The sequence below is a fragment of the Chiloscyllium plagiosum genome, unplaced genomic scaffold (genome assembly GCF_037043375.1).
Source record: "Chiloscyllium plagiosum isolate Xiang-an unplaced genomic scaffold, Cpla_swu_hap1 HiC_scaffold_9, whole genome shotgun sequence".
NCBI classification, from domain to species: domain Eukaryota; kingdom Metazoa; phylum Chordata; class Chondrichthyes; order Orectolobiformes; family Hemiscylliidae; genus Chiloscyllium; species Chiloscyllium plagiosum.
The window spans coordinates 120,766,365-120,793,591 of NW_028270147.1; the positions used below are offsets into that span (position 1 = coordinate 120,766,365).

General features: G+C 41.5%; 1 pseudogene; it reads right to left on the reverse strand.

Annotated features, from left to right (window-relative positions):
- Nucleotides 1-25,861, reverse strand: part of LOC148149291 (centrosome-associated protein 350-like) — a 629,436-nt pseudogene extending 603,575 nt beyond the window's left edge.
- Between the last annotated feature and the right edge of the window lie 1,366 nt (nucleotides 25,862-27,227).

Here is a 27,227-nt window from a genome sequence, read left to right on the forward strand (position 1 = left end):
CTTCAATTAAACTGGATTATCACGAAATACTATTCCATTGCTGCAAAATGACAAAACCTTTTCCTCTCTCATGATTATTTAATGAATAAATATTCAGTTAGATGCAGCGTTCTAACGAAAATACTATTTAGAACAGGAAAAGTTTATAGCATAGTCTCTGCAGATTGTGTACACAGCTGCACTGTACCAAGGGGTATATTTGTGTTACTTGCTTTCATTGAAGATAGTTTCAAGGAATAAGAGTAGTGCCAATGAAACCAGCATTTGTTCTCGTTCCCAATTGCCCTTCAGTGGTGTATGCTGCCCTCTTGAAGTACACCCACAGTGCTGTCAGGATGTGTTCCAGGTTTAGTGATGTAATTCCAATTCAAAATGTTATGCAGCTTGGAAGGGATTTGGGAGGTGGTAGCATTAGTAAGGGAGCAGTAGCTCCCATTGTCTTTAGATGGCGCAGAACATGGGTTTGGACGGTGCTGTAAAAAGAGCCTTGGTTAGTTGCTGTAGTGCATCTCATATCTGGTACACACTGCTGCAAATGTGTGCCATTGAGGAGGAAATCAATGGGTGGAGTGTCAACCAAGTGGGCTGCTTTGCTTAGGACAATGTCAAGCATTTTCCTTGCTATTGGAGCAGTACTCATGCAAGCACATGGAGAGTATTCCATCACTCTCCCAAAAAGTGCCTCTCAGGCTTTGGTCAGTTAATCATCGCAGAACACCCAGCTGTTGAGCTGCTCTTGCAGCCAGAGTATTTATGTGGCTGATCCAGTTAAGATCCCAGGTAAGTTACCCTGCCATCAATGCCAAGCCCTTTTCTCTTGAAAACTGAACAGGAAGAAGATGGTATATTAATCCCATAACAGATCCTGTACGGTAGAAATACCAACAGTCAACTTGCAAAAACACTGATCCAAAGCAAAAAGAGGGAGATGTGATTATCTTTTCTGTGGGAGTCCACGAAGGAGCTGCAGAAAAGTATTAAAGTAACAAACTTAATTTTGAATGCAGTTTAAAACAAAATAAAAAAGGGGAAATCAAGTAGCTCTGAAGCAAGATTAAATTCAAATTAGAAATCAATACAGAATTCCTGCCACTGCTAAACTCATCCAAAATGCTCCTGAGTCTGTCCAGTTGCTACTAAATGCAGCCCTGAGCCCTGAATATTATTTCTTATTGGTACTTTCAATTTTAAACAAAGATTTGAGATCTGACAGCACTATTAAACTGACAGGCATTTTAACAAAAGTAGCTGCATGTAGTTGGAGATACTCATGTCGACTGTGATGGTTACATGCCAATCAAGTTTTCACATCCATAAGACAACCTCATATGTTCACCAAAGACACATTTGCACTCTTAAAGGGGCACTGCCATCTGAAAGTTCAAGCTTACATTTCAAATTTCAGATTTCTTAAAGCTACATTTATCAAGATTAGTGGGCTGCTAACTCTGCCAGACTATTTGCGAAAGTCCAATTCAACGTTAAACAGGGTATTGTATCCTGTTAGCATGAGCAGCTCAAGATTGTTTATGTAACTTCAACTTTTTGCTTTCACAGTAATACCCCTTTAAAAGCACGTTCCAGATTAATTATAAAGTCTGCAGTATATTGCCAACTAGCAGCTTGCTGCATCTATGTGAAGCCACAACTAAGCCAAAGGAATGCACATTTCACTACACAATTCCTTTCCCTTGACCCTCCACCGACCCCCACATCATCCACATGCATGTGATGAAACAGAGCATGCTCGATCAGTGAGAAGCAGAAGTTGCACAGTACCTGACCAGCTGGTTGCTGATGTACAGCTGGAATTTGGGATGTACGTTGGGAAAACAGACACTGAGAGAAGCCCAGTGATGAGACGTAAGGACAGAGAAGTAGTGGTGACAGGAGAGCAATGTTTACAACAAAAGGAGCAAAACAAGAAAAACAAAACAGCTGAGTATCATCCCAAAATTGCTTTATCTTTAGATACTCAAGAAAAACTCACATTATTAAGGAGAAATTACAAATATTCCATCAAAACATTTGTAGCCAACCTCCCTACACCTCTACCTCAACACAACCCCTTCTGCTCGGATTCATTAACTTCAAATGGCAACAGAGCTCATCAAATCCAACCCCAGCTCCATTTCTCTTTCTGACTTAGATAGTGGAGAATGTCAAGCACTGCCTTCCCAACAGTCCAACCACAGCTTACAAACCCTTGTTTAATGTTGTAATTATTGCTGCCTGCACCACCAACTCTGGCAGCTCATTCCATACATGTGTGAAAAAAATTGCCCTGAGGTAACTTTTAAATGTTTCCTTTCTTACCGATGCTCTCTAGTTTTTGACTCCACTATCCTGGGAAAAAGATCACGGATATTCACCCTATCCATGCCCCTCATGATTTTATAAACTTTTAAGGTTACCCTTCAGCCTCTCCCTGTAGCTGAAACCTTCAACCCGAGCAACATCCTTGTAAATCTTTTCTGAATCCTTTCAAGTTTCACAACACACCAGCACTGAATGCATTATTCCAAAAGTGGCCTCCTGTACAATCATAAAAGGACATCCCAACTCTTATACTCAATGCACTGACCAATAAAGGCAAGCACACCAAACGGTTTCTTCACGACCCTGTCTGACTGAAACTCCGTCTTCAAGGAACAAGGAACCTGCACCCCAAGGTCTCCTTGATCAGCAACACTGCCCAGGGCCTTCCCATTAAGTCCTACCCTGATTTGCCTTACCAAAATGCAGTACCTCACATTTATTTAAATTAATTAGATCAGAAAAAAACATCAGTAGTCTAGCACATCATCCCTATCTAATTATTTATTCAATATGCTAAACCTGAATCAAACCTTGCTTAAACAACACTTGGATACTGTGTGCAGGCTGATCATCATACTATAAATAGAAAAAGGGGAAACTGAAGTGGGTGCACAGACAAGATTGACAAGGTTGGTCACAGAAATGTGTGGGTTCACATGTCAGGAAAGGGTTAACAAGCTACATCTCTTTTCTCTGAAAGAAGGCCAAAGAGGGACATAATAGAGATCTTTAAAATGTTGAGAGGGTTCAGCAGACTGGATACAGACAGAATGTTTCCTTTCTCAGGGAAGAACATACCTTGAGGCCACAAAGTAGTCACCAAGAAATCCATCAGGGAGATATGGAAGTTCTGCAGAATTGGATTACAGCAATGAAGACTGTACAGGGAGTGGTTGAATCAAATATCATACGGGTGTTTAAGGGGAAGATAGACAAGATTAGAGGGAGAAAGGAATAGAGGGTCAGGGTAATAGATGAGCAAAGGTGACAGGAGTCTCAAGTGGAGCAGTAACACTGATGTGAACTGATTGGAACAAATCATAGAATCCCTCAGTGTGGAAACAGGCCATTTAGCCCATTGAGTCCATAATGACCCTTCGAACAGCATCCCACCCAGACTCACTCCCCTACGCTATCAGTGTAACTCTGCATTTCCCATGGCTAATTCACCTAGCCTGCATATCGCTGGGCACTATGGGCAATTTAGCATGGCCAATCCACCTAACATGTATATTTGTGGACCGCGGGAGGAAACCCATGCAGACACGGGGAGAATGTGCCAACTCCACACAGTCACCTGAAGTTAGAATCAAACCCGGGTTCCTGGCACTGTAAGGCAGCAGGCTCGCCATTGAGCCATGGTACTGCCCTAGTAAGACCTGTTTGCATCCTCTGTAGTGTACTCAATTGCCTTCATAGGATAAAAAAGCTTACACAATGATGTCAAGCTGATAATTCCACCAGGAAAAACAATTCCTGCAACATTTGCATGTACCTCCAGTTTCCCAACACACTCCACTGAAAGGCAAAGCAAGCTTTGCACCAGTGAAAGTTTTCACATTGCAATCCCATTCTGAGACTGTTGCACCAGGGCAATGGGTGTCAGTAAAGAAGATGAGGGTAAGAAGAAAACTCCACTACTTGGAGAGCAGTAGCAGTGAGGCCATATTTATGTTTTGCTGCCCCAGTCACAGGGTCAAACATGACAATACCTCAGGGGGGATAATTAGAAGCACCATATGCAGCAAACACACTGTCTTTGAAAAACAGAGTTAAATGGACTTCATATATTTTTCTCTGCTCAGAGCCACTCTGTCTCTCTCTTTCTCACCCTCTCTATAACATCACCAGCTGACAAATGAGATGCTTAGGTTTGCCAGCCTTTCACAGCAATATGCCTTATAAGGAGCCATAAGAGATATTACTTTTCATCCATCTGACTGCGCATCTTCTTCAGTTTTTGCGTGATGCTGCTGGTCTCACTGCCTGAAGTTGAAACAGAGGAGGGACTCCACGTCTCCGTATCTGTTTGTAGGGGACTGGAAGCGGGGCTCATTTTGGGAACATTCTCCACTCCTGGTTGTTCTGCATCCCGCTGCTCCTGTCGAGTTGGAACCTGAGAGATACCAAGATGGACGCATGGAAAGTTAAAAGGAAACAGCTCCAGAATTAGTAGCAGTGAAACACAGATGAGATTCAAAGACAGGTTTCTGCAACTAAGCAACATCATTTCCTTTCAGGCAGGCAGAGCGTTTCATTAGTTTTGAATTAATTGAGCTTTGAATTAATTGAACATTTTAAAAGTGAGTCTGATTTTTTTGTTTCTTGGGAACGTTTATTCAGGGAAACAGATTAAGGGAGGGAGATGTAAATCAATTATAATAGAAGTAAGTGCAAACAGATGAGTGGTTCAACAACCTAGTCCCATTCCTATGCACATGATCAAGTGCAAAAATGTTTTGACAGCTTTGTAGGATATGCTGATAACAGGTCGGAACCAGATTGCAGGGAGCGAAAGAACAGAAGCACAGATACATTGGGCTGAAAGCTCCATTTCTTGTGTTGTCACTTCTACAGAATGCAGAACAAAACACGATATCGATGAATACAAAGGATGGTATTCTCGGCAGCAGCAGGTATTCCTGCATATACAGCTTTAGGTTGCAGAGATTTGGCCTCGACACAAGGGAACATGTGAACATGTTATCAACTTAATAAAAGTACCGAGGCTTAAGTTGATGTTTCTCAGTGGCAGACAAACCATTCTTACATCTTTTCTGTAAAATATTAAAAGTTTTATTTATATTGTAATGATAATATAGAACAGAAACCTGGCTGATAGCAAGTTTGGATTGAAAGTGATCACCCATCATTCATGCTGCTGAGTAAGTAATTCCTTACTTTAATAGTAACCTTGCATTGAACAGTTCAGGAGTTTGCAAATGGTGGGATACTAACCAACTTGCTCTCCCCAGCGGATTTGAGTCTCTTCTGAATTTTGGTGGTGGTTTGGAGCATATGTTGAACCTCCTCCTGCTGTTTCAGAATCAGCTGCCTCGCCCTGTGAGCAGCCTTGTTGGCTTCTTGAAGATGCCTGATTCCAGCCTGTGATGAAATTGTAAACAATGTATTACCATGTTAGAGACCAACCAAACCCGTCTTTACGTCGTCAATAAATTTATTTTGACGACAGAGTACAGACAAAAATGAAGTCAGGGCACACAACTCCATAACCCATTAAGTTCTAAGTTGCACAGTTTCCAAGTGGCACTGTGCAACGTTTACAACTTATAATGCTTGTTCTTGATGAAAACTTTGTGGGTTTTTTCGACAAAATGTATTGTCAACACGAACTCAGACAGTCAAGTCCTCCAGGTGGAAAATTATCATGAAAGAGTAACTCACGTTCTTTTTCAACAGCTGATGCCTTACTTTGAGTGAGCATTTCTGATTTTATTTCAGGAGGTTGCTTCCAGGTCTGTGGTGAGTTAACCTGAGTTCTCAAACCTGAAAACTGTCCTCAGCAGCCAAGTACTTTGCAGAAGAGAAAGATGATGAACAGGCAGATTTCCGCTTTCGAGAATTACGTATTAGCTCTTGCTGCTGGGCAAGTTGGAAAGTGTGCCTGGGTTGAGTGAATACAGAATCTGGCAAATCTGTAGTGGGTCCAACAGCAATAACATTACATTCCAATTCTGCGTGACACTGCCTGACACTGCGTGATTGGCAAAACCTATGCCAACAAAAATCAGTGTTGAGACCATCACTATATTTTTCTCAGTTTTGGTTTGGAACTGTGAGCTGAAGTTGAGAATTGCACTTTGAAAAGCAACTTGTTTTAAAACAAAAAAAGGGGAGAACAAAGATAGATGTCTGCTGACCTGGGAAGACGATGCAGATTAATGACTGGTCTAAGAACACTCCAGATATTTCAGCACCAGGGTGCTGCTGTGCTCAGAGACAATTTGGATGTTAAGTTGAACAATCTAGGAAGGACTGCTAACAGCGAATGTTGAAAAGAGGCGGAAAACAAAATGAATTGGCTCTGACTGGATTTTGGGCAGGAGGCAGGTTTGGTTTGGATTGGACTTCTTCTGGACTGGCTGTTCTTGGTTGCTCTCTTTAGTTATTTTCCAGTGATTGATTTGTTGAAAGTTCTGAGAAACAATTCTCAGACTGTAAAAAAATAAGTTAAATCTCTAGAAATCTGCGGAAGCCAAGTTGTGGGCAAAGTTTTGGAAAGGGTTACAAGAGATAGGATTTATAATAATCTAGAAAGGAATAACTTGATTAGGGATAATCAACACTGTTTTCTGAAGGGGAGGTCATGCTTCACAAATCTTTGAGAAGGTGACCAAACAGGTGGATAAGGGTTGATGTGGTGTATATGAATTTCAGTAAAGTGTTTGCTAAGGTTCCCCAAGGTGGGCTATTGCACAAAAGACAGAGGCATGTGACTGCGGGTGATTTAGCGGTTTGGATCAGAAATTGGCTAGCTGTCAGATGACAGACTTGGTGGTTGATGGGAAATGTTCATCCTGGAATTCAGTTACCAGAGGTGTACTGCAAGGATCAGTTTTGGGACCACTGCTGCTTCTCATTTTTATAAATCTCCTAGATGAGGGCATAGAAGGATGCGTTAGTAAATTTGTGGATGACATTAAAGTCGGTGGAGTGCAGAAGGATAGCACGAGGGGACGTAGCTGTAAATTGAGGGGTGATGGAGGACAGATGTCAGATGTAGATTCTTTACTCAGCGTGGTAGGGCTGTGGAACACACTGCCTGCAATAGTAGTGGACTCACCAACTTTAAGGGCATTTAAATGGTCATTGGATAAACATATGGATGATAATGGAATAGAGTAGGTTAGATGGGCTTTAGTTTGGTTTCACAGGTTGGCGTGACATCGAGGGCTAAAGGGCCTGTACTGCACTGTAATGTTCCATGTAAGTAGGGTAAATGTTCAAAGCAGATTGAGCTTACATTGTACATATTAATTTCGTTTCCTTGTAATTCATCTGCATTCTGTTAAAGTTGCATGTTTTTGTTTAAGTTCTAACCTTGTTGTCCAAGATCTGTTATTGCTAAAGTCAAGGTCAGAACAATTGAGCAATTTTGAGCGTTAGTTAATATCTCAATTTCACTGTTTTCCAACTCATGGTAGTGACGTAATTTGGCTTGGCTTGCAATCTCTGTCTCAAACTTCAAATGTACAATTCATGAAGAAAACAGGACAAAGTGAAAACCATAAAGATGGCTTTAGGACAAAGTCAGATGCAACAAAGAGACAGGACAATGTTTTAACCAGGATCATGGCAGCAGCTCACCTGCTTTTCCAACGCAATTAGGAATCCAAACTAAGTGATCTCCTAATCAGCAATACCATGCCTTGTAAGCAGTTTTTAAAAAAAGTACAAGGGCAAGGGGAAAGCAAGGGTGAAAAATAAAACATTTAAATGGCAATAAATGATGCATCCTTTCAATTAATGTCATAAGTTAAAGACAAATCAAGGGCACTTGGCAACCAACGAGAGCTGGAATCTGTTCATTTGTATGTGTGAGAGCTCATCCATTGCAATAACAGCAGGCAGCTAATTTCTTTCACATGGAGGGATAAGGCGGGGGAAAATCAACAAATTCAAAATACAACAAGCAGCATTAAAAGTATTGTGGCCTCATTGTACAATCGTTCTTCTCAAGGTTTGATTAATAATTCTCCTCTTAATGTGCATTATTGAGGATAATCATAGCATAGCATTGCCAGTAGGAGAACTGCATTCAGAAACACCATGGTATGGAAATCTGTCCCTAGGCAGAGCATATACATTACATTCAGCAGCATTTGTTGTTGGCATTTCAAGGAAAAACGATATCACCATTAAAAAAAGGTTTGCAACCATCGGAACCTTGGGGAAATATGCTCACTCATGAAGTATTAGTGGATAGCCCGACATTTTCCCTGGCATTCAGTGGGTCATACCTGTTCCTGCTGCAACCTGAGCAGAAGCCCACGTTGTCTCCTACGGATGGATGGCATCTTATCATCTTCTCCCTTGTCTCGAAGGCGTCTGGTTAGAGAACATGGCAAAGTCACATGAACATAGAACATAGAACATTATAGCACACTACAGGCTCTTTGGCCCTCCATGTTGCACCGACCTGCAGAACCAATCTGAAGCCTATCTGGGTGGCACGGTGGCACAGTGGTTAGCACTGCTGCCTCACAGCGCCAGAGACCCGGGTTCAATTCCCGCCTCAGGCGACTGACAGTGTGGAGTTTGCACGTTCTCCCCGTGTCTGCGTGGGTTTCCTCCGGGTGCTCCGGTTTCCTCCCACAGTCCAAAGGTGTGCAGGTCAGGTGAATTGGCCATGCTAAATTGCCCGTAGTGTTAGGTAAGGGGTACATGTAGGAGTATGGGTGGGTTGCGCTTCGGCGGGGCGGTGTGGACTTGTTGGGCCGAAGGGCCTGTTTCCACACTGTAAGTAATCTAATCTATCCTACACGATTACATTATCATCCATATGTTTATCCAATGACCATTTAATTGCCTTTTAAAGTTGATGAGTTCACTACTGTTGCAGGCAGTGCGTTCCACACCCCTACCACTCTGACCAAAGAAATTACCTCTAACATCTGTCCTATATCTATCACCCCCGCAATTTAAAGCTATGGCCCCTTGTGCTAGCCATCACCATCTGGGGAAAAAGGCTCTCTCTGTCCACCATATCTAACCCTCTGATTATCTTATAATTCTCAATTAAATCACCTCTCAACCTTCTTCTCTCTCATGAAAACTGCCGTAAGTCCCTCAGCCTTTCCTCATAAGACCTTCCCTCCATACCAGCTAACATCCTTGTAAATCTCTTCAGCACCCTTTCCAAAGCTTCCACATCCTTTCTATAATGCAGTGACCAGAATTGTACACAATACTCCAAGTGTGGCCGTACCAGAGTTTTGCACAGCTGCAATATGACCTTGTGGTTCTGAAACTCAATCCCCCTACCAATAAAAGCTAACACACCATATGCCTTCCTAACAACCCTATCAACCTGGGTGGCAACTTTCAGAGATCTATACATGGACACTGAGATCTCTCTGCTCATCTACACTACCAAGGATCTTACCATTAGCCCAGTACTCCTTATTCCTGTTGCTCCTTCTTAACTGAATCGCCTCACACTTTTCTGCATTAAACTTCATTTGCCACCTCTCATCCCAGCTCTGCAGCTTATCTATATCCCTCTGTAACCTGCAACACCCTTCAGCACTATACACAACTCCACTGACCTTCGTTTCATCTACAAATCTACTCACCCATCCTTCTATGCCCTTATCTGGGTCATTTACAAAACTGACAAACAGCAGTGCACCCAAAACAGATCCTTGCGGTACATTACTCGTTATTGAGCTCCAGGATGAACATTTTCCATCAGCTACCACACTCTGTCTTCTTTCAGCTAGCCAATTTCTGATCCAAACAGCTAAATCACCCTCAATCTCATGTCTCTGTATTTTGTGCAATAGCCTACAATGGGAAATTTATCAAATGCCTGACTGAAATCCATATACACCACATCAATTGCTTTACCCTCATCTATCTGTTTGGTCACTTTCTCAAAGGAACTCAATAAGGTGTGTGAGACACGACCTACCCTTCACAAAACTGTGTTGACTATCCCTAATCAATTTATTCCTTTCTAGATGATGATAAATCCTATCTCTTTGAAACTTTTCCAACATTTTACCCACAACCGAATAAGGTTTACTCATCTATAATACTAGGGTTGTTTGTATTCCCCTTCTTGAAAAGGGGGACAGCATTTGTGATCCTCCAGTCTTCTGGCACTATTCCTGTAGACAATGACAACATAAAGACCAAAGCTCAAGGTTCTGCAATCTCCTCCCTGGCTTCCCAGAGAATCCTCGGATTAATCTCATCCAGCCCAGGCGATTTATCTGTTTTCACACTTTCCCGAATAGCTAACACCTCCTTGTTAAAATCAATCCCGTCTAGTCTAGTAGCCTGCATCGCAGTATTCTCCTTGACAACACTGTCTTTTTCCAGTGTGAATACTAAAAAAAAATATCCATTTAGTGCTTCCCCACCTCCTCGGACTCCATGCACAACTTCCCACAACTATCCTTGATTGGCCCTGATCTTTCTCGTCATTCTTCTCTTCCTGATATACTTATGGAAAGCTTTATGGTTTTCCTTGATCCTATCTGCCAGTGATTTCTCATGTCCCCTCCTGGCTCTTCTTAGCTCTCTCCTTAGGTCTTTCCTTGCTAACTTGTAACTCTCAAGTGCCATAACTGAACTTCACATCTCATCGTAACATAAGTCCTTTCTTCGTCTTGACAAGAGATTCAACTTCTTTAGTAAACCACGGCTCCCAACACATGGTATAATAATGCTCGAATTTACAAACAAACTTGGATAAATCTGCCCAAGTAGATCACACAGTTTCACCACTGGTGAATTAGCAACGAAACCAGAAAGAGAATGATCAGGGTTTAAGATTTTGTTAAAGAGCAAATTCTTCTTAATATTTTATAACTTTAATGCCCTCCATGCTCGTCATACTCGATTTGGAGAAAATTTATCTCCACAAGATATTGTTTATGCTCACAAAATTAAAAAGGGTATTTTAAAAGTTACTCTGGAAATAAAAGGTTGGTGTCAGTAAAAGTGTCCACAAAGATGTTGAGCAGCCATAAAAACCCAACTAATTCATGCAGTGACTTTGAAGAAGGAAATCTTCTGCCCACAGCTAGTATGGCATATGTGACTACAGTGTTACGGCAGCATGGATGGCATGCACACCATACCTACCAAGCATTGACCATCTCTTGCAATCCTTTTGATATGAAGTGGTATTATCATCACTGCTTCCCTCACAATTCACATTAGAGTTACCCTCGACCTGAAACTGAACCTGATCAGCTAAACAATACTGTGTCAACAAACCAGGTCAGAAGCTGAAAATTCTTCACAAAGTAACTTACTTCCTGTCTCCCCAGTACATGCCCAAGAAACAACTCCAAATAGGACGTAGCAACCTGCTTGATCAGCATCATATTCACCAATCTATACATTCACGCCCTTCACCAATAAACAGTGAGAGCTATGTGCACTATATGATGCACTGCAGGAACTCACTCAATTCTTTTAACAGCATCTTCAAAGCCTGCAATGTCTACCACCTAAAATGACACAGACAGTAGATAACATGGTAACACCATTACTTGTAAATTCCTCTCCAAGCCATACAACATCCTGACTTAGCAATATACCATTCCTTCACTGCTATCGGATCAAAATCCCAGGTATTCCTTTCCTGTCAGCATTGTGGTTGTACCTGTAGCAGGTGAACTGCAGATGTTTGAGGAAATGGCTCACTATCACCTTCCCAAGTGCAATGAAGGATGGACAACAATACTAACAATACTGGCCTTACCAGCAGCGAAGAAATCCATTGAAATAATTTGTTTAAAATCCTGACCCGTGGATTAGGACAACAGTCTTGCATCAATCTATTCCAGAGCCCTGAACTCCAAACCTAACAGCACTTGCGAGTTGATATGTTTATATTGACCAAGCAGACTGCAGTGGCTCAAGGCAGCTCACCACCATGACCATTTCGAGAATGAGGGATAGTAAATAAATACCAGCATTACCGGAAACATCCCAAATTCAAAGAACAAACTTAAAAATTTGAAAAAAAAAATCAAAATTGCCTTTATTCTACTCAATCCAAATAGTGATAAGGGGAAAGATGATGTGAATACCTAGCTTCTGCACAACAGCCTCACTGCAATGAGAAAAGACAACAGCTTTCCTCCTTCTCCGGAAAGGATTACTAGAAGTATCTGCACATTCTTACATTGCATTTTTGAAAGGCTATTCAGCTTAACATCACTGCATAGGTCAGCTACTCACTTTTTCTGGTGCTCCAACCAGGCCAGCTGTGCTTTGGTCTTCTCCTTCAAGGCTTGTTCTCGGAGTTTGAGGAGTGACACCTGGTGCTGTGCACGCATCTCCTCCCCCTCCATGTATTGTCGCACCATCGCCATGGTGAATTGAGAGAAACTGTCTTGTCCGCCAGAGAAGGGCAGGCTCAAATCATGCTGAATAGCGAAAGATAGGAGAACAAACAGTACAGAGTGAGGTGATCTGCTTCCCCTGACCCAAGCAAAACTTGCCCCATAATCCACGAAAACTCAGGACTGAGTGCAGACAACAACAACAATTAAAAGAAGTTGGAGTATCATCAGACATGCCAATCATGCTGCATCACAAGTGATCCCATCAAACTATCCCAATATTTATCAGGATGAGTAAATGCGGACTGTCTCATTTCATCATCTGTAAAACATATTAAGACTGGCAAAGTCCCTCATACTGATAATTTTATGGTCAGGACTCCAGTTACTAATTTGCTGCCAGGTTCTGATAAATAACCAAAAACAGAATAGGAGTTGCACATATGGAGAATAAGGGTGTCATGGTTACATCAACATTAACCAGGAGGTGGCTATTTAGCTTATTGAGCCTATTCCACCATTCACCCAAATCATGGTAATCTTCAACATCATGACAAATCCCTGTCTTTGTCCCATAATCCTTCAGCATTTTGGTTAAAAATCTACCAATCTCAGATTTAAAGTTTGTAACTGATTTCAAATCAATCACTGTTTGTGGAAGTGAATTTCAAACTTCATCCATTTCCATGTGCAAAAGTGTTCCACAATATCAATGTTCTGACTCCACCATTTTGTCTATTTAATCTCTCTTCTTAAATTAAGCCTCAGAACCCAAGTATCACTACAGTAAGTCTACATTGCACTTCCACTAAGAGTGATACTCTTCTTAAGCCATGGTGCCCAGCCCTGATGGCTTAGTCTGACCAGGTTTTGAACTGCTGAAGCATGACTTCTAATCCTTTGATTTTGAGTCTTCTTTGGACATAAATGTCAACATTCCACTGGCCCCTTGATCACATTTCTGAGCCTATTTGTGACATTTTCATGAACTGTATACAGCTGGATCACACCCTTCAAGTTTCTTTAAACTCCACTGTCTCTCAATTTTCACAATCAAGAAATATCCTAGTTTGATCCAACCTCTCACTTGCTGACACAAACTTTTTCATTTATTTAAACTATCAAGATTGCTTTCTGATTTTATGCTTCCATCTACCTACACTCGAGATTGCCTCTAATCTGTAGAGTGGCCCCAAATTTTGAATGTGGTTTTCCTTTCATTGTGAATACTGAATAGTTAGGGCTCCAACATAGATCCATGCAAGATATCACTAACCATATCCTTCCAATTAGAATATCTCTTATTATCTGCACAAATGTCTCTTGTTCAAATCAAATTCCTCTGCAAGCACCACTTGTCTTTTGCATCTTGTTACCACCTTTAATGGACAGTAGAAAGTTGTAAATTCAGTCAAATTTAGCTTGTGTTTACCTGACTAGGTGAGCAAGGAATCCCCGTAAATATTAATCTCTGTCTTCACTGCATGGTAACTCGATTACAAAGATTAACAATGTAAAAGATTAATTCCTCTTCAAGATTTATAAACTGTGGGCACATTGTTAGTGAGTGGTACTTATCTTTTAAAAAAACAGCCCTTGCCCAACACTTGCCTTACACTCATTGCCCCAGCTGCTCCTCATCCTCTACATCTGAATCTCATGGCAAGATACCTAGAACATGGAAAGTAGCAACTATTCCAAGCACTGAGATCCCACTAACTGGCACCACCACTCACCCTTGGCTAACCCATGGGAGAACTCACTTTTACAGCTACTGAAGCCGATTGATCCTGCAGTATGTCTTCATCAGAATCATCCTGCTGGCTGCGTTTCTTCCCCATTTTAAAGCAGCGATGGCTCTTTGATGGCAGAAGGGGACGGAAGGATTTCTCTACAATGTCATCTTCAGTCATTGAGTCATCGAACTTAACAGAGTACTCAGTGGCAACAGAAACAGAATCTGGAGAGACAATAAATGATTGACATTGTTCTTTGTTATTTTCCATTGCTCACTGAAAGATTTAGAACTGGAACATGAAGTTAAAGGCCGAGCTAGAATCCTTGGATTAGTTATCTGCCCAAGGAGCAGAGTTGGGTTACAATTATCGATTCAACACAACTGTTATGTTGAATCACACATTGTTTAAGGGGACATGTGGAAGTTTCCTTATGCATAACCACAGATCCAAGGGGAACACAAGAAAGTTGGATTGAATAGCTTAAGCACATGACTGAATAAAGGGAACTTGAAATAAATCAGTGCAAGACATGTTACTATTTGACCCACATATCCTTTGGGTATGGAAGGAGTGCTTACGTGGCAATTGATTTGGTTGATTTGAATCAGTTAACTGAAGAGACACCATTCCCCATTTAAGTCATGAGATCAGTGGAAGGACAAAACATCATTTCTGGTTAAAGAATTCGCCTTTCTCACCAGGTAATGAAGGCAGACTGTCACTGCGGATCGAGTTGTCAGCTGCTGTTGGAACCACCTCTTCAATAGAGCTGTTTCCCTTTGTATGGTGGGAGGTTCTGCTTTTCTCCAAGAATGGTAAGGATGGGCTGTCTTGTTTCCTGCTGCCATTGCTGCCATAGAAATGTCACAGATCAACACACATGCACAGGTTTAGAACACAAAAACAGAGTCTCGGTATTTGTGATTTACACAGGCCTCCTTCTGTATCTCTCCACCTAAACCCATCAACATATTTTTCTTCGATAACTTGTATTCCAAGCTTCTTCTTGAATTCATCTGTTGTTTGCTTCAATTATTCCTGGAGATGTAAGTTTGACGTCAAACCTCTTTCTGGGTAAAGACCTTCCCCACCGCCCCCCCGCTCCATCCCCCACCTCCTCCCCAGCAAATTCCCTGTTGGATGTACTATTGTATCCATAGCTCCAGTGGACAGTGTCATTCAAAAGCAGAAATATCTTTTCTATGTCAACCCTATCAAACCCCGACATAACTTTAATGGCCTCGACCATGTCACTCTTTTTCAACAAGATAAGACTGTCCAATCTTGCTTGATGGATTAAAATTCAGTTTTGATATAATTCCAGTAAATATTTTTAATATATTCCCTACTGCCTCTACATCCATATTACAATATGAAGATCAGAACTGTTTGCAGTGCTCCAAGGGTGATCTGTTCATGGTTCTACACGTATCTAACACATCTCCATTCTGTAGCCCCAGAAATAAACCCATGCTCAACTTTTCTTTATAACCTGATGAACCGGTGTCATTTACTGCTAGTGACTAATTTTTATCACCAAATTCCCCACCATCAACATTCTGGGGGGTTACTATTGACTAGAAATTGAACTGAACTAGCCATCTAACTACTGTGGCCACAAGAGAAGGTCAGAGGCAATGAATCCTACAAAAATAAACCACCTCCCGAATCCCTGAAGCCTGTCCACCATCTACAAGCCACAAGTCAGAAGTGCAATAGACTACTCGCTACTTGGCTTGGTTTGGGTGCAGCTCCAAGAACACTGAAGAAGCTTGACGGCATCTGGAAAAAGCAGACTACGTGATTGGGGCCACATTCACTCCCTCCACCACTAATGCCCAGGGCAGCAGTGTGTACTATCAACAAGATACACTGCAGAAATTCATAACACTTCGATATGGATCTTCCAAACCCATGACCAATACCATCTCGAAGGACAAGGGAAGCAGATTCATGGGAACACCACCACCTACAGGTTCCCTTCCGAGCCACTACCATCTTGAGTTGAAAATCTTTCAGCTGTCCTTAAGTGTCATTGGGCCAAAATTCTGGAACTCCTTCCCAACAGCACTACCAGTCGGCCCTACAACACACGGACTGCAGTGATTCAAAAAGGGAGCTCGCAACCACCTTCTCAAGGGCATTAGAATTAGCCAATAAATGTTCGCACAGCCAGTGACACCCATATTCCATAAATTAATTAATTAATGAACGCCGCCTCCTTCCTTCCTTCCATAGCACGCCCATCCATAAATACCTGCGCTTCTCAAACACAAAGCCTTGAGGAGCATGTGGTAACCCACAAGGAGGCTGAAGCCACATTTTGGAATCTCTTGAGGCCCTGAGCCATGCTCAGCAAGGGGTGGTCCTGAATGAACAATAATCCCTAGCGATTCACTCACCGTAGGCAACAGTGAAACTATCAGTTGCCAACTTTTTCACAAAGAGGTTGACTCATACATGGAATGAACGGCCAGAGGAAGTGGTGGATGCAAGTACAGTTACAATATTTAAAAGGCATTTGGAGAGGTACACGAATAGGAAAGGTTGAGGAATATGGGCCAAATGCAGGCTAATTGGACTAGTTTATTTAGGGAAATTTGGTTGGCATGGACGAGTTGGACCGAAGCGTCCGTTTCCATGTCGTATGACTCTGATTCTATTCCTTTCAGCCACAGTGGCATTTTGCAATTGCCCCAACGTATGGTGTGATTGAACAAGTCAATGGAGGCTTTTGGCACCAGGGTCACAGTACTCTGTAAGTTAAGGTGTTGAGTAGGAGCTGCAATTTAGGGGGAATTTAATAAACAAAATACAGAAGAAATATATAAGGAAATCACTGCAGATGGTGGAATCTGTACTTAAAACAACAAATGCTGGAGCTCACAGCAGGTGAGGCAGCATTCATGGAGACTGAGCAAGCTAACATTGAGTCAAGATGACTCTATCAGAGCTCTGAAGAGGAGTCATCTAGACTCAAAATGTTAGCTTGCTCTCTCCATGGATTTAAAAAAAATGTTTCTGGGATGAGGGTGTCACTGACTAGGCAGCATTTATTGTCCATCCCTAACACGCCCAGAGGGCAGTTCAGAGTCAACCTCAGTGCTGTGTGTCTGGAGTCACATGTAGGCTAAACTAGGCAAGGATGGTAGTTTCCGACCTATATGATTTTAGTGAATCAAATGGATGTTTCCCAACTGTCGACAAAGGATTCATGGTCATTAGATTCTTAATTCCAGATATTTATTGAATTCAATTCGAACAATTCGAACCCAGTTCTCCGGGATGTTATCTGGATCTCTGGATTACCAGTCCAGCAATAATATCACTGGGCCATCACCTCCCCACTGTGATCTCCAGTATTTGTTGTTTTCAGTACTCAAGAAATATGTTATGGATTAATATTGTACTATGTAAAAGCATCCACAGCGAACATAAAGTGCCCACCTCCGATCATGATGTTTGAGTCTGGATGACTCAGACAGACTGTCTAACAAAGTGGAGTTACGCATTTTAGTGTCCGGCAGTTTCTCCGCAGATCCAGCTGGTGTTGGACTGCACTCATTCTTTCTGAGATGAAACAAAGAAAGAAACAACGATCAGCTACTTCCAGCTAAGTCTCTGGATTCAATTCCACCACAGCCATGGCAATTTTTTAAATTAAAACAGTTTTTTCCGTGAACGACATGTCAGCAAGCTCACCATCTCCTGTCTCAGTTCAATGGAAAATGGGATCAATACTGCAGCACCTACTGTCCCTTGAACAGGCTATCAGCGAATCTGAGTTTACAATCTTGTTCTTTGACAGGTTGCAACAGATTTTTCACAAGGGAGCATGCAGACAGGACAAACCTCAATTATATTCAACACAAAAAAAGGCAATTCAGTTTAAATGAGATTAATTGAGATCAGGCCTCAGGTGAGGATACAAAACAGTCAAGTTTGGAACTTCCAGAGACCATCAAGATTGTACATTCAATTACTGAAGTTTGTCTCATGTTTCTTTCCTAATCAACACTTCTGGAGCAGATGGGACTTATCCAGGCCTCTGGCTCAAAGTTGGAGACATGACCACAGCATCACAGAGCACTTTGTTTTAGGCTGAGTAACTAGTGGGATAATTTGCCCAATTATCTTACAAATCCGGAAGGTACTGTTACCATCCCAAAGATGGGAAATAAGCAAAGTCTCTATCACAAGGGACAAAGTATCTTCCAGCAGTTTTTTGTTCATCCTTCGATAGTTTGAAATTCTCAAATTTTCTGGCCTACCACCACCTTTGCAGTTTTGTATATCTTTTCTTTCAATTTGATGTCACCCACAATTCCTTTAGCTATGCACCGCTGTTGCCATCTTTTCATCGTGCATTTCTATTATAAATAAATGTACATTGTTGCGAATTATGAAATAACTGAATATGTTCTTCTGCTTTAACATTCTAACCTCTCATCCCATTCCCATTTAGCTCACTATTACTTTATACCCTTGTGACTGCCTTTAACTTTAGAAACTAGTAAAAGAACCAAATTCCTTCGCCTAAAGCTAAATTCTATTCTGCTGCATTGAATCTTACCAAAAGGGTCTTCAATTTTGAACTCATTAATCAATCATATTACCAAGTCCCTGATTGGTTCCAGAACAAAATGTTTGAAGAAATTGTACAGAGCAGTCTACCTCAAATTGCTGCAGAAGGTAAGAGTGCACAATACTATTTTAATGAACAGAATGCCCTCTGAATACCAGGATCTTGTTAGATCCCCAAAATTACTCTGATCATAGAATAGAATAGAATTCCTACAGTGTGGAAACAGGCCCTTCGGCCCAACAAATCCACACCAACCCTCTGAAGAGTATCCCAGCCAAACCTATCTCTTAACACTATTACTCAACATTTACCCCTGACTAATGCACCAAACTTGCACATCCCTGAACACTATGGGCAATTTAGCACGGCCAATTTACCTCACCTGCACATCTTGGGATTGTGGGAGAAAACCGGAGCACTCAGAGGAAACCCATGCAGACACGGGAGAATGTGCAAATTCCACACAGACAGTCATCTGAGGCTGGAGTCACCTGGGTCCCTGGCGCTGTGAGGCAGCAGTGTTGACTACTGAGCCACCTCCTTTTTTCCTAAAAGACTGAGTGCATTGACCCTGCCTCTCCTGATCACAGATAAGAGGAAAAACATCAAAAACTGTGCATCGCATCAAGCAACAAACCTCAGGTTATTAAGCCAAGAAGCTAAATATTATTGATCAGGTTGGGGCAGTGTAAAAACCTTACCTGTCAGGTTCAGCTCTGTTTCGAAGTTGGTTGATGAAGTCTGAATGCTGCTGCCTCTGTTGGTCCAACAGCACTGTCACTGGCACAGGAGCTGTTCCATGAGGTAGGTTTGTGGCAGTCAGAGATCCTGCTGCTACCTGTGCACATGCCAATTCAGTCATCTAAACCAGAAAGAATTAGCACAGCACAGATTAGAAGACAACTTGGATCACATCATGCTTTTGAAATCAGAGGCCCCTACTCAACCCATCACATGTGTGCCGCCTCTTTGGAATAGCTATTGGCTAGACCCCTGCTCTCACAGTATTGCAAATAATTTCTTTTTGCAAGTCTTCAAATTAATTATGGAACTAATACTGAATCAGCTGCCACCTACTTTCCAGATGATCTCAGCTCTTCTTTGAAACAGCAAAAACCAATGAGAACATCATTAAAATTGAAGCATCCAGTGTTAAAAAAATTCACATGCTCGGTCACTGAGATATGATGGGCTTTTCTCATAACGCTGAGCAAAATTTTATTTGAGGCAAAAAGGAGAACTCTAAGAGAAAGGTGAACCACCCGTGGGTAACAAAGGCAGTCAAGGACAGTACCAACAGGAAAAGAACGACACAACAGCGGAGGACGAGAAAGGAAAAAAATTGATCATAAAATTAAATTGACAAGAAACAAAAACCAACGGCAAAAGTTTCTACAGGTATGTAAAAGGTGAGTAGCTAAAGTGAGCTTCGAACCCTTGGAGGTTCTGATTCGGGAATTGATAATGTGTACAGGGAAAACAGCAGATAATTTAAACCAATATTTTACATTAGTTTTCATGGAGGAGAATACCGTTATCATCCCAAAGATAGCAAAAAGCAAGGTATTCATGGGAGGAAAAATGCTGCAACAGTCTTTGTCACAAGGGACAAAGTAATGACAAACTAATACGATTAAACGCAGACAGGACCTAATGGCCTGTATCAAACATTTTTAAGACAACTGGCTGCAGAGATATTCAAGGCATCTTTTGAATTATTCCCGAATCAGTGGATACAGGGAGCTTCCAGTGGATTGATGCGCCTGTTCAAGAAGGGAGGGAGACAGAAATCAGGAAAGTTAGTTTAATTTCTGTTTTGGCAGAACAGCAGAGTTGATTATTAAAGGAAGAAATAGCAGGACATTTGGAAAAGCTTATCATTAAACATGGTAGACTGGATTTTGTGAAAGGGAATTATATTTGATAAATTTGCTCGAGTTCATTGAGGAGATAACAAGTAGAGCTGATAAAGGAGAATCTGATGATGTTCTGTATTGGGATTTTAAAAATGCATTTGATAAGGTGCTACATAAAAGTCAATTGCACAACATAGGAGCTCACGGTATTGGGGGTCATGTATTAGCATGGACTGAGGATTGGTTAACCACAATGGCTGTTGCTGAGACCTCACTTGGAGTACTGTATACAATTTTTGTTCTCATATTTAAGAAAGGATAAACTAGCATTGGAGGCCACTCAAAAAAAGATTAATTTAGTTGCTTCGAGGATGAAAAGGTTGGTCTGTCAAGAATAGGTTAGGTCATTATTCAATAGAGTCTGGACAAATAACGGGTTATCTTATGGAAACAATGTTCTGAGGAGCTTGACAGGGGTTGATGTTGACTAGATGTTCTTGTACTAGTGAGGTCTCAACCCAGGGGACATTACAGAAGGGAACATTCATTTAAAAAAATGTAAAGTCATTTTTCTTTCTCAGTGAATGGTTGGAATTCTCTCGCCCAAAGAATTGTGACAGCTAAATGGGATAGGGGAATGGATCTGGTTGGGTTACACTTCGGAGGGTGGGTGTGGACTTGCTAAGCCGAAGGGCCTGTTTCCACCCAGTAGGGATTCTATGATTCTACCTCAAATTATTTTAAAAGAGGGTAGATAGATTTTTGAAATATTAAGCAGTTGAGGGCTATGAGGATCAAGCATAAAAGACAAGTTGAGGCCTGGGTTGGCCCAGCCATGATCTGATAGAATGGGGGAGCAAGCTCAAGGGGACGAATACCCTACTCCTGCTCGATTCCTTGAGGCTCCATTTCATGCTTTCTTTTCTCCAAAGGGGAGCATGATACAATGTGCTAAAAGATCTCAGACGTTGTGAAAAGGAGTGAAAATGGGGTGTTTATATACTGATTCCGATGGTATTTATCAATCAATCACAGCTATGCAGTCACGAATACGAAGGCAATTCCCTCCATGAATAAAGGAAACCTACTACAGAGCTCATCCAATGGGAATTCTTATCTTCAGTAAACTCTTCCATCACATGACCCAAAATTGCACCCTCAGCTGTTTACGTATTTGTTCACTTCCAGACATGACTATTTCAATGTTCTCTTGACTGAACTTTCATCAACTTCAACATATTCAAAAGCTCCACATACCTCACCCTCATACCAAGCCCCTTTTACCCATGATCCTCGTGCTTGCTGATTCATGACTTGCCAACAGCTTCAGTATAAGAAGTCCTGTCCTTCCGTACATATTTTTCCTTTCTATCTCTGCAATTTCCTTCAATCCTCGAAACTTTTGAAGTGTCTACGTTCCCCATTTTAGCATTTTCATTTTCACCACCCCAGCTCAGCACTGAAGCTTTCAGCTGCATTGTCATCAGCTATGCAATTCTGTTCTAACACAGCTCAAATAGTAACATTTTCTTTCTTTCCAATATTCCAGCTTACCTATTTCTTTGACCAAGCAGTTGGTCATCTTTCTTAATATCATATGGTATGCTGTTAAGCTTTGCCCTGCTCTTCCTTGACAGTTTACTACATTAGAGGAATGAAATAATTTCAAACTGTAGTGACAATTAACTCAATGCAGCAACTGTATGAGAGAAATTCCTTCAAAACTCCAGAAAGTACTGGCTCTTCAGCATGACTGGGGGAAAGGGCCATCTTGCCAAGTATACTTGAAGAAAGTACCTCTGTAACCTGACGTGCTGTATCAGCCAACAGCCTTGCAAGTTCCACCTGCTGAGCGATCATTTTAGTTGTGGACTCTTGCAGCATCTCTTGGCGAACCTGTACAAACTGCTGCAGAGTTTCTGCACATGCCTGAGAACACAAAGAGAGGTTTTCACATCCAGCAATTGATAATTCAGATACTTTAATCAAGAGACAAAGCACTATTAAAATGCAATGTGGAATTGACTTATGATCCATGTTTCATCATGCAACGTAAGCTCACTGACACAGCTTCTGTTTTACAATCAAGCTTTTAAGCCTTTCCCTCTCCTCCAATGGCACATATAAGCACAGTAACCTCGTCATAGTGTGATTTTGTTTTTTTGATTTCCAGTATTTGCAGTTCTTTGGTTTTTTTGATTTAACTTAGTCATGGTATTGCGAGATTGTTTCCATGATGGGGAGATGTATTCAACCTTAAAACTAAAAACCAGACCATTCAGAACTGAAAAAGCAGGAATTAATTATTTAATTCATTCTCAGGATGTAGATATCCCTGACACTGACTGTCCAACCACAACTGGCATTAAAAGGTGAAAGTTAGTGATCTTCTTAAACCACGGCAATCCATGTGGCTGCAAGATACTCCCAATGTATGTCAGACCATTGTAGGCAGCAAAGGAAAAGCAATATATTTTAAAGTCATAACTATAGGCGGCGTTCCCAGGCATTTGCTGCCCTGTTCTTCCAGGCAGAATAGGTCATGACTCTAGGTCTGTCAAAAGAGCATTCAATGAGGTATTGCAGAGCATCTTATAGATGGTGCACCTTGTTGCTACCATATACAGATGACAGAGGGAATAGGCTCTTAAGGTGGTGGACATGATTCAAATCATGCTGATGTTTTGTAATGGATGATGTTGAGCTTCCTGATATCCTCATGATGTGCTTTTGGTGAGAGGGGCAGTTTACCGGTGGAGCGGAACAGGGCAGGGGTGGGGAGAGGTTTGACTTCAATGTTAAAGGCACTTTATAAATATAATTTGTTTGTTCTTATTGCACGGTGAGAAGCAGTCAACACTGAATTCCTTGCATTTCCAGACACCTGTTACATGTTCAAGTACCTGTACAGCTTTCTGTCTGGCCTCCTCTAGCTGCCTCTGACTTGCAGCAGCTTCCTGCTCAGCCTTCAGCTTCAGCAGGGCTATGTCGTGCTCATGTGTCTGCTGTTGGGCCTGGACACAAACAAAGATTAAATAGGAACCATCACTCTACATTCAACTGCTCTGCTCTGTGAAAAGCTGGTATTTAAATTTGCAGTGTCCAGAGAGAGAGAGTAACAATTGAAATGCAAAGGCACCAAAATCTTAAGAGTAACAAATGACAAGATTTTAATCAATTAATTTTCAGATTGCAACTTTATAAATAAAAAAAAATTTCTCATAAATCTCATCATAATGGCATAAATTTTATAAAGCTGAAATTTCTTGAAAACTTGGCAAGTTTGCCCTGCTTCTATCAGTCAACTTGTAAAGTGCAGTCATGCGCAGGTTCGATGCTAATATCTGCACATTTAAGATTAGGCATTGTCCTGGTACAACACAACACCAGAGTAAGTAAATTTAATCTTTAGTTTTGGAAAAATCTTTGTTTGCCTGATTTAACTGAAGAACATTGCTCAGAATATTGCCTGGTTTGGAAAACGAGCGCAGCCATTGTCACTTAAGACAATTTTACAAAATCATTTCTGAAACAGCACAAGGCATAGACCGTACCTTTAGGATCTGAGCCAACGACACAGTCTCTTGTTGAGCAAGGGCTACTCCCCGAGTCGTGTCTATCTCCGATAGCTGACGGATGGACTGTTCTGTAGCATCCAAGTAAGTGTGTTGAGCAGTCGTGTGGTGTTGGACACTTGGCGGGGAGCTGAGCATCGAGGCTGCAATAAGCAAAATGAAAAGTATAATTACAATTTTTACAATTAGTTAAATAATGCATTGGGATCATGAGGTTAACTGCACGCCTCTCCAGGATTCAAAACAAGTTCGGGAACTGCATAAAAAATGACAAGGGACAAGACATTGAAATTTTCATGAGATTCACAGGATACAACAAATAGCAAAGCGTGCAGAAGATCCAAACCCAATCATTGTATTTGGGTCCTGGTGAATGATCAGGAATGCAACAAAGGTTCACCAGACTTGTTTCCAGGACATTCTCATGGGGAGAGATTGGGAAAACTGGACCTGCATTCTCCAGCATTTTGAATTGATTTAATTGAAATCTACGAAATACTTAAAGGGTGGATGTAGGTAACATTTCCCCCGTTGGGGAGTCTAGGACTGGTGGGACCACTTAAAAATGAGAGCATGTCACTTAGGTCTGAGCTGATGACAATTCTGTTGCTACTTCAGTGTCATGAACCTTTGGAATTCTCTACCACAGAGAGCTGTGAAAGCATAGTCATCAAGTATGTTTTATGTAAAAATTGACGGATTTGATTTCCAACAGTGTATGGGGTCATGGGAACAGGGTGGCTAAAACGATACTGAAGCACTGATCAGCCATGATTGTACTGAATGACAGGGGTTGGCTCAACAGGCTGAATAGGCTACTTCTGCTTCATGTTCCTCAGACAGGATCCGACCACTTGAATGAAAAAGCACCTGCTTCCACGTCACGTGGCACCTCATCATTTCTTCCAATCATCACTATGCCTCTCACTTCACCTTGGTTGTCTACTTACTCAGGGTTTTATTTTAAAAAACCTACTCCCATGGCAATGTTTAGGACAAACAAATGACAGTTACAGAAGACATGATTCCGAGAGTTCCAACCTGCAGCAGAGGATGTGGAGGGCCTGGCTGCAGTAACACTGACGTCGGCTAGAGAAGGTGAAGGTGTGGAGGTAGTAGCACGCAGCTGCCTTTTCCCCTTGCTGGATGTTATCACTGCGCCATTCTGAAAAGTGCTCTGAGACATAGAACTCACAGTGGAATGGAACGATGGAGAGCTTGTGCTTTTCTTTGATGACTCCCCGTGAGCACTGAAAGCACAAAATTTACATAATCACAAATGTTGACAACTGCCAAAATGAGACATCACTTAAACCATTTAACACTGCAGATTTCATGCCATCAAGTATCTGTTTGCTGAAGCTCTGCTTTAAACAATCTGTCGGACTTAGTCGGCATTAGGGATAAACAGAGTCAAAAAGTGTGGCACTGGAAAAGCACAGCACGTCAGGCAGCATCCAAAGAGGAGAGTCCATGATTCCGGCACAAGTCCTTCATGAGGATAAACAGCCATCCTTACTTGATGGGCCCATGTTCCCTCTACTATTCCCAAAAGCCAATCTTCTACAATACCATTCCCACTCTTAAATTTAAACAACAATGTACTGACTGGACACAGCAGCCTAAAGGCTGATGAACCTGCCAAACCTGACAATCCAGACAACAGCTTGGCAACATACTCGCCAAGGCCTAAAAGGTCCTTTGGGTTTACCAGTCCATTTGAGTCATCAAGAGGATTCATCAGTGACTACCATCACACTAGCCACTGTCTGTTTGGTAGCTCTCTGGGATGCCAGAGGAAAAATAAAGGACAACTACATCACATGCACATCAACAGACAGCACACAATTATACAAGAGCTGAAGACTTTCCAAATTCACATGCACTACATAAAGCAAATGCTCACTGATGACTACTTGCCCTTGATGAAATCCAAAAAACCCCAACAACCCAATTTCTATAAGCATCAAAGAGAATTCACCCCAGCTCAACATATGTTGGACTATCCAGTGTCAGCTTCCTAGAATATGCTGAGTATCTGGAATATTTGCGTAGCACTAATACCACTCAGCTATCACCTCCCCTTGAAATGAAACTTGATGCCAATGACAGTCTGTAACTTTATTAATTTTGTGACTTCCATAACTTCACCTTGTATTTTCCCTCTACTAACTGTCTCTTCCACCAGTAGAAGCAGTTCTTCCAAAGTCCTGACCAGTTTTGAGGTCTCCTCTGAACCACTGTTCAATCAAACTGATCAGCAATTTATCGAATCTCTCTTGATTACTATAATCAACGAATGTCAAGTTAACACTTTCTGGTTCCTGTGCACAGCCTTGAAGTCCTTCCTGAATTAGGGTTCCCAATACTGGGGACAACATTCTAACTGTAGCTTAACCAGTGATTTGTGATGATTTAACATCATTCATTTTTGTACTCCAGTCCCTATTTATAAAAGCTTAATGGCTCTGATGAACTGATGATGATCTAAATACTGCACAAGACTGAGCTTCACTAACGTATCTCCATTAATAGTTGGTTCACAGAGCAGTGAGCATTGAATAAAAACCAAATAGAACCAACTAAGGTGGGCTACATGGCAAAGGATTCTTGTAAACACATTCTATTATTGTTATTCCATATTGGAAATTGTGCCCATGTTTCTAATGGAAACTGCCTCAGGCTACTGGCAGACCTCAGTTTACGAATGGTTTCTGTTCTAGAGTGCTTCTGCAAGTCAATTTGTACACAAGTTGGAACACACTGTAAAAAGTCATAAGTACAGAAAATGTTTGCATGCAAGATCTTTAAAATTACACTCTCGGATGAGATTACATGTGAAAGAACAAGCATTCTGAAGTCTGGGATCCTCTATGTATCTATCCTGCCACTGTTGACTCTGTCGTGCTTTGAGTGTCAGGAGAGGGCAACTATAAGCTGTCATGCAGGTATTGGTTGTTTCTAATATATGCACAACTGAAGGAATTGATAACAGAAATTGACCGACAGAAAGTACATACGTCTGGTCATACCTATCTGCAGTTAGTGGATCTCTGAATTCAACTTGACTGCTCTTCATAATGTTACTTTCCAGAGTGGTAGATCGC